The sequence below is a fragment of the Gallinula chloropus genome, assembly GCF_964237585.1.
Source record: "Gallinula chloropus genome assembly, chromosome: 1".
Classification (NCBI taxonomy): Eukaryota; Metazoa; Chordata; class Aves; order Gruiformes; family Rallidae; genus Gallinula; species Gallinula chloropus.
The window spans coordinates 146,546,076-146,553,876 of record NC_140085.1 but is presented as its reverse complement, the minus strand read 5'-3'; the positions used below and the strand labels follow the sequence as shown (position 1 = coordinate 146,553,876).

General features: G+C 46.4%; 1 protein-coding gene across 1 annotated transcript in view; it reads left to right on the top strand.

Annotated features, from left to right (window-relative positions):
• The first annotated feature begins 6,870 nt into the window (after positions 1 to 6,870).
• Positions 6,871 to 7,801, top strand: part of FHL2 (four and a half LIM domains 2) — a 29,167-nt gene continuing 28,236 nt past the window's right edge. The window contains exon 1 of the mRNA XM_084279584.1: positions 6,871 to 7,011. The gene's annotated coding sequence lies outside the window, so the exon portion shown is untranslated. The remainder of the gene's footprint in view (positions 7,012 to 7,801) is intronic.

Here is a 7,801-nt window from a genome sequence, read left to right as displayed (position 1 = left end):
ACTGCTCATTTTTACAAACTTCTCTTTGCTCAGAAGCTCCTGGAGCCTCTGGCTGGTTGATAAAGGAAAATGGCAGTTACAAACATTGCTGTTGGCTCTTTCTATAAGGTCATAAAATATGTCAAGGATGCAGGCAGAAAGATCATTAAGGGGAGCAAAGGGAAATTATTCACACAGAAGTAAGTTGTCATGGTTTAGCCCCACGCAGTTGCTCACCCGCTCCCCCCACAAGTGGGAAAAGTGAGGGAAAGAAAAAAAAAAGGAAAGCCAAAAGCAAATGTGGTGGGTTGGGCCAAGGAGAGGTCACTGGGACAGCACAGGGCAGGAGGAATGGCAGTAACAGGGCTCTGTGCGAAACAGACACAACTGGTGATCTCACCGAACCGCACAGCTCAGGCTACACAGCTCAGAGCCATCCCCAAACCAGACTGTCCCCAAACCACGCATCCTGGAGCCACGAGCTCCACACTCACCAGCTCCTCTTTAAGCTAAGCACGATGTAATTGGCATGGAATAGCCCCTTTGGCCAGTTTGGGTCACCTGTACTGGCTGTGTCCCCTCACAGCTTTCTGGGTGCCCCCCACCTTCTTGTTAGCAGGGCGCTGTAAGAAGCTGGGAAGTCCTTGGCTGCTCTGCAGCACCTAAAACTATCAGTGTGTCAGACTATCAGTCTGGCTCTCATCCTGACCCCCAAATGAAGTGCCACTGCAGCTGCTAAAAAGTAAACTAACTCAGTCCTAGCAGAAGCCAGGACATAAGTTTTTGGAGAAGAAGCCATGAGCAGTGGGGCAGTGGGAGGATTCTGGAAAGGGGACTGTGCCTGAAAACACTGGAGCAGTCTGGGAACACTGCAGGGAATACTAGTATGTGAGCTATTCTGTACAGAATTGCATGTCTTTTGTGCTATCAGAAACAAAGTGAGTAGTTTTTTTGGAACAATCATAGTGTGCTTGTTTCATGCGTCTGAAACCGGGAGCCGTAAATCATGGTTATACTAAAATGAATAAATCCTGAATTAAGGGGTAGTATTTGCCAATACAGAAGACCAGCAATTATTGCAAAGTCTGTAGTAATTTGACATCCCAAGCTCTACCCACAGGGGTAGGAAACCCAAAAGCCTCTTCCCATCTGTCATATTCAGGGCCCCACACAGCAATGAAGTTGAATCCAGAGGGAAGGGAAGGGAAGGGAAGGGAAGGGAAGGGAAGGGAAGGGAAGGGAAGGGAAGGGAAGGGAAGGGAAGGGAAGGGAAGGGAAGGGAAGGGAAGGGAAGGGAAGGGAAGGGAAGGAAGGGAAGGGAAGGGAAGGGAAGGGAAGGGGGAAGGGAGGGAAGGGGAAGGGGAAGGGAAGGGAAGGGAAGGGAAGGGAAGGGAAGGGAAGGGAAGGGAAGGGAAGGGAAGGGAAGGGGAAGGGGAAGGGGAAGGGGAAGGGGAAGGGAAGGGGAAGAGGGGAAGGGGAAGGGGAAGGGGAAGGGGAAGGGGAAGGGGAAGGGGGAAGGGGAAGGGGAAGGGAAGGAAGGGGAAGGGGGAAGGGAGGGAAGGGGAAGGGAAAGGGAAGGGGAAGGGGAAGGGGAAGGGAAGGGGAAGGGGAAGGGAAGGGGAAGGGGAAGGGGAGTGGAGGGGAAGAGGAAAGGGAAGGGGAGGGGGAAGGGGAAGAGAAAGGGAGGGGAAGGGAAGAGAAAGGGAAGGGGAGGGGAAGGGGCTCGTCCACATAGGAGCTTCCATAAGGCACATAGGACTGCTTCCTCTGGTATGCTGTCTGCTCCTTCCTCAAGCACAACTACTCTTCTCCCCTGTGATCCCTTCTATTCATGTTTCAGCACTGGCCAGTGTCAACAGCCTTTTGTCTGCCCAGCTGAGATAGAAGAAAGCAGCATCAGGGACACAGCTATCTTTCTGCCTGGGTCACCCATCACAAACTCTCTACATCTCAATTGTCCATGAAAACATGGGGCACACGAGCAGTTATACACAGAGTGACAGATCACACGCTGACCTGTGTCTCACTGCCACCTTCACTTTGAGACATCTTTTTCAGGAGACAGGTTTCTCTGAATGAGCCTGGGGCTAGCTGGATAGAAAAGGACATCCTGGTTGACTTTAAATACGGAATGAAATCTTTGTCCAAACTGACCATAATGGTCTAAACCACTTTCATCTCCATCCCAGACCACGTTATGACAGACACACCCGTGAATCTGAGTCAGTATCATCCATCTTACCACATAGCAATATATTATCCTCCTGAAGTTAACTTTCCCTATACAAAACCAGAAATTCTTAAGTGCAACTGAGCCATGGCACCTTTCTCCCAATTCACTGAAGAAAACTGTTTGAGAGTCTATTTTGAAAACAATTCAAATACATTGAGAAAGCAAAATGCAAACATTTATTTCCAGGCTAGATTGGAGTTTCTAAAATATTTTCCTGTTAATTTAGGATAAACACGCTACCAGAAATAGAAGTCTTGCATCAAACAAAAGCAGGCAGACTTTCACTTCATGTTAAGTGCCTTGGCTGTGGTGGTTTTAAACAATTATCCAAAGGTATCCATAATTCTTTCATCAGAATCTGTGTAACTCTAATATTTCTTACTTGCTGCATATTTCTACTTGGGGATCAAGTCACCCAAGGGAAGAAAGGAAGATCAGAACATTGTAAAAAGCCTTGTGAATGTTAGGGTGAATGAGGAGAGAAAATATACACTGGGAAAAAATCTATTTACCCTTTGTATATTCCTCATATGCTTGGGGAAAACTACGTATCTGAGAATATCTTCTAAGAATGAAATTCCAGGAATATTTAATATTGCCTGGCTGTTATTTTAGGTTTAATGAACTAAAATGCAAGGTCTGCATGAGCCTATACTACTTCCTAAGCAGAAGTGCCAAAAATAGCAGTTCTCCTAAATGCACCCTTTCGTATTCAATGGAAGCTTGTGTTACACAGGGTCCAGTACCAGAAAGGGATCTGTTGAATTCTAATAACTCTACAGTTTCCGGGATAAAATAGAGGTGGAAGGAATCAGTCAGTAGGTTAGCCATTTTTAAACCTAAAAGTGTAGCTTTCCACCTCCCCTGCCCTCTCAGAGACATTAAATTTCTCTGTCACTCAAACTGGGGGAAATAGAAACAGTCTGCTTTCAGCTGTCTCCATCCACTATTTTTCTTTGTTCATTCTTTGCAGCCAGAAAAAGGAGAAAAGTGCTGAAATAGTAGTTATTCCAGCATCAACCCAGCAGCTGAAGTGGTATTTCTGAAGGATTAGTAAAATCTTTGAGAAGCTCTGCTATGAAAAGTATGCTTTCTCCATCTTGCTTCCCATATGTGAGGTACGGCCCTCTCCATACAGAATTAAACCTGTTAAAGCACACAGGCCACTGAAGAACAAGAAATATATGCTGCATAAATGGTACATATATGAGAAGTATATAAGCCATAGGGTATGTTTCTAAATCATAGGATGGCACTGAATGGTAGTTGTATTTTCAACCTTAGGTGTGGGCAACCTAGGGTCCTCTGAAGCCTTGAAGATGGCTGATCTGAGCTGGGTTAACCAGAGAACCAATGAAGTTTAAAAAAAGGGGAGGGAGGGTGTGGAATCACTTAAACATTAATTTTGACAGTGAAAAAAGACCCTGCCCTGTCCTCTGCATCTGCCTGAGATTAAGGAAATTTTGTGTTCTCCCACCCACTCCCAGTGGATTTGATGCTGGTGGGAAAAAGGGTGTGTAGGATTTTTCCAATCACTCATAAATATTTATTTGTCAGATAAAAAGGTGAAGTGAGCAGGGGTGGACTGACTGAAGGAGGATAAGAGGTCAGTGGTTTCCCTTGCCTTCTCTAGTAGTATTTGAGGGAGTGCAAGCACCACATCATGGGATGAGGGAAAGGAGCTGCCTGGTAACTCTTCCCTCATCCCTTTTGCAGCTTGATGCAGTCTTGGTGTAGCTGCTAAACATAAGTCCTACAGTGAGCCCACAGATCACCAGGGTTTAAAATGGCAGAGGCTCTTTTGCCTTCAAGGAGTCAGAGATGTTAGATTATCTGAGAGTTACAAAATCATAGAATCTTTAAGGTTGCAAAGGACCTCTAAGATCCACAAGTCCAATCATCTACTTAACACCACCATGTCTACTAAACCATGTCATGAAGTGCCATGTCAATGTGGTTTTTGAACACCTCCAGGGATGGTGACTCCACCAACTCTCTAGGCAACCTCTTCCAATGCCTGACCACTCTTCTCATGAAGAAATTTTTCCTAATATCCAACCTAAACCACCCCTGACACAACTTGAGTCCATTTCCTCTTGTCCTATCGCTTGTTACTTGGGAGAAGAGACCCACACTCCCCCTGGCTTCAACCTCCTTTCGGGTAGTTATAGAGAGCATTAAGTTCTCTCCTCAGCCTCCTTTTCTCCAGGCTAAACAACCCCAGTTCCCTCAGCTGCTCCTCATAAGACTTGTGCTCTGGACCCTTCACCACCTTAGTTGTCTGTCTCTGGACACAGTCCAGCACCTCAATGTCCTTATGTCAAACAAAAATGATCTAATCTTCCTAAAGTCAAGCCATGGCCTGCAACAGTTAAACTAAACCATTTCAGCTGAGGCCAGTATATATTTTAACTTGTAATTGTGGAAAACACTTGTATTTTATTCCAGCAGATCACATAAAACTATCTCTGGCAGAGTTGCTGCAGTGATTGTCAATGGACAGATAGAGAAATGAAAATACCATGGAAACTGGAAAAAAAAAAATCGAGTAACTTGTCCATAATATTTAATTTGTTTTAGAAAGGTTTGGAAATAAACTGACTCAACTAGCCCAAATATAATCACCTTCAGGGCCCATTTTTCTTCTTCACACATAGTTCTAAATCAGAGCCGAGGTAAGAGCTGTAACTAAGATGAAGACTAATGGTTATTGTTGTCCCTGTGCAATAGTTCAATCTAAAAGAAAGAAACATCATTATTATTTTTGGTGGTCGTGGTTTTGTTCTGCACTGTCTAGTCCTTTGTAAATTTTCTAACAACTCACACAAGAGTTTGGCTGCCCTGAGCTCTCTACTTGCAGTGAAATCAAAGAACAGAAAGGTGCCATGTCTCGTTCAGAGGTATCCAGCAAGCTAGTGGTGGGGCTGGAAACCCAGCTGGCAGCTCTCTTGAGACATAGGTGCAGTTCCCTCATAGCTCAAGGGCTTACTGAAAATTTTCACTGTCTGGTTTAACTCATCTTCCAGTGACAGTATAAATGCAAGGGAGGAGCCAGGGGCATGTGGCTGGGGAGTGCACCAGCTTTGATTTAAATAAGCTTTAATTGCCATAGAATCATAGTCCTTAATCCCATAGATCCATGGTCGGTCCTCCAGGGCACAGTGCCCGTGTTTCGGAAATGCAACTGCAAAGGCTGCAGCAACAGACAGGCGGACCCATGGGCATTGCATGTCATCAAAACAGCATCTGGAAAGTAGGTTTTGCCTGTGGTAGAAGAACTAGGAATGGTCCTTCCCCACCATTTCATTCTGTCTGTGCTTTTGTAGATTTGGAGTAGCGCTGAGACTGACAAACACATTTCATCACCATTCCAGATCTGCCTACAATCTGGGTGCACAATAGGATAGTAAGTACAGGCCAGGGTTCTGGCATGTCTTTGTTTTGGTAGCCCATACGCACACCTCACAGCCACCCAGACACGGGCTGGGACCCAGTGCCCAGCACAAAAGGTCATAGGGCTTCCTTGCATCATCTGGATGCAAAATAACAGCAACACTGTCTTGAGCTAATGGGTTTTACATTTTTATCCTACAGTTTCCTTTAAGGTTGTAAACACAGAAAGTAAAGCACCTCCCTTTGGCAAGCACTGAAGCATTACCCTGGATTGCATCCCCACCCTACCCCTCAAAAGGCAGAGAGCAGGCATCTCCCATGTGTTTGTGATCCAAATTCTTCCCTCCAGGAGGTTTCCCAGGACCCTCACAGTTTTGATTAACAGAACGTGTTTCTGCTAGAATAGTTGATAGATGAAATTGGATTTTATAGCAGGAAAATTAGTTCCTGGTTATAGGAGGATTAATGGTTCCCCCCCTCTCCTTAACATGTGCCCACTGGCAGGGCTCTCTGCTGGGTCCTGAGCATGTGCTGAGACAATCTGTTTCTTTGGCTTTCCCTTATACAGGGGGTTTTGAGGGGGCTTTCATTAATTTCCCCTGCCATTCTTCTTTTTCCTCCTCACTATGGGAGAAGTTGGAAAGAAAGGAGGTTGGAGAGAAACAAGAAGGGGCTCTGAACGCTCGTAAAGAAACGCCTGCTCAATCACTCCTCATCAAAATGTGCACCTCTCCACGAAGGAGAAGAGACACAGCTTGTTTCACTCTTCTCTGGGCGAGGCACTAAGTCACAGCAGGCAGGACAGGCAATGCGAATAAAGCCTCGCACCAGGTTCAATGTAAGACTTTCTTCTCTCAGCCAGGAGAAGAGCTTTACAAAGGTTTGGGTCTGAGATGCTGCAAAACCTTTCTTTCCCCCTGTAAAGGGCGATCCCTCAGAGTTAGCAAAGCTGCATTATTAATAAGCATCAGGGGTTTAGAGAAACAAAGGCTGGAGGATGGGGCGGGAGGGGGAGTGTGGGGGGGAGCGCTTATTTTAGGAAGGGGGCCAAGAAAGACAAGATGTTTAGGAGGGGGAAGTATCGACACCCTTGGAATAGAGAAAGTGTCGAATGCCAGCTGCAGAGCGCCTAAAAGAATGAGTGTCTCCGATGCTTTTGTCTCCTTATATGGTAAAATGATAGAGAGGGGTTTCACTAGGCTGGGGAAGGCAGCAGCCTCTTTCCACACAACACTGACTGCAGAGCTGAAATGGGAAGAGCCGCTCTTCGCAGGCAGTAGAAAGCCCCCGGCTGGCTGTACAGCTCTCCTCTGCCAGCAGGCCGGTGAGCTCTTTGCACGTTTGTTAATGGATGTGACCCCCTGCCCCTGGTCCAGGAGGTGACCCTAACTGCCTGCCACTGCTCTGTAAGTAGATATCCCTTTTTTTTCCCCCCTCCCCTCCCTCCCCACTACCCACGAATATATCTTTGAAGGTGTCGCTTTTGAACAAAGGGTGCGGAGAGGAGGAGAGGATTGTTTGATGCCCCGGCGTGTTGTTGGGTAAGGATGCGAGGAGAGAGGTTGCGGGTCCCCCTTTCTCCTGAGCACGCAGCCAGGGGTGTGAAGAGGAGGGAAGACAAATTTCTTATCAGAGCAATTACTGCTGCGTGTCCGTCCATAAAGTGACACATCAGCGAGCTGATGAGGCGCTGGGGCCATTTCACGTGTAATTATTTTTAATGAGTGTGTTGTGCTGCGTGTGTAACCCACCTGGGGAGGTGATAAAAAGTAGAGCCGGGGTCTGAGATTCCTTACACCTCTGTGCACACTCCTGCTGCCGAGTGCAACAAAGGAGCGTGTTTTGCACTCAAGCAGGAGCAGATGCACATGAAACAAAGGTAGCTTCCCCTCTTTGCAGGCAGACACTACGGACAGATTGCATAGGGGGAAAATGGGGAGCTGACAGCCTTCTATTTCTCCTTTTTACACAGAGAGAATAAATTTGAAGGCAGATCCAAATTAATAGGTCTGATTTCCTTCTTTCCCTGTTCCTCTCCGCGTGCATGTGTGTGCAGCCACAATAACCCAGGTCCCTAATGTACGCTGTCTAACATGGATTTCTCTCTGTATGTAACAAAAGAAACACTAACTTTCATTGTCTGCATTAATGGCTGTTCTAAACTTTCTCCTCACCCTAAAGGGGCGATACGGCTTT